Raw genomic sequence first — 768 nt, 5'->3', positions numbered from 1 at the left:
GGGGTCTGCTAGCGCCTTCTATCGAGCTTTTTGAGCGGAATTTGAGGTCTACATGAGATACGTCACAAAAGTGACGTCACGCGATAATGTCACGTGTCTGGTACGCTTCCCTTGGGAAGGCTGCGGCTGCGGACTCCTCCTGTAGATAAGAGCGTGCACTGCCAAGTGGTTGGGTACCACGTAACCGGGAAAATATTACCGGGCACCAACATAACCGGGTGCCATTTTTAACTAACCGGGTACTAAGTAAGTATGTAAAAATCACCAGGCAAAAGGTAACAAAAAGGTAACCATGCCCTAGCGATTAAATGAAGTTATTCTAGCCATGGAACTTGAAGCGTCGCCTGGCCTGCTAGCTCAGTCGGTTAGAGCGTCGTGCTAATAACGCGAAGGTCACAGGTTCGATCCCTGTGCAGGCCACTTCTTTTACTTACTTTTTTCTTTTGCGCTTTTAAAGATGAAGTGTTACTTTTTTTTTTCTTTACTTTTTTTTTTTAATTATTTGTTTGAGGTCAAAACAAGGAATGGAATGCGAACCTAAAGTTCCTTACTTTCGCCTCTTTTATTTTTTATTGATAGGGTCTAAGATAAATTTATTATTAACGCTGATGATACCAGCTGTAATTATAGGCTCGTAATACCCAAACTGCAAATAACATAATAGGGCTAGAAACTTCGTATACCTGAAATAATATTTAAGTAGTAAAACCATGCTTTTTACTTAAAACTAGAAAGTTTTAAGTCTAAAGCCATGCTTTTTACTTAAAA

General features: G+C 40.0%; 1 non-coding gene across 1 annotated transcript; it reads left to right on the top strand.

The window, feature by feature from the left end:
* Positions 1-346: 346 nt before the first annotated feature.
* Trnai-aau lies at positions 347-420 on the top strand. Its single transcript has one exon. It is a non-coding gene; the product is annotated as a tRNA-Ile (tRNA).
* The last annotated feature ends 348 nt before the right edge of the window (positions 421-768 follow it).

This window comes from Ixodes scapularis, unplaced genomic scaffold, assembly GCF_016920785.2.
Source record: "Ixodes scapularis isolate PalLabHiFi unplaced genomic scaffold, ASM1692078v2 PGA_scaffold9__187_contigs__length_104089568, whole genome shotgun sequence".
Classification (NCBI taxonomy): domain Eukaryota; kingdom Metazoa; phylum Arthropoda; class Arachnida; order Ixodida; family Ixodidae; genus Ixodes; species Ixodes scapularis.
The sequence above is the reverse complement of the archived record's forward strand: the minus strand, read 5'-3'. Positions and strand labels throughout refer to the sequence as shown.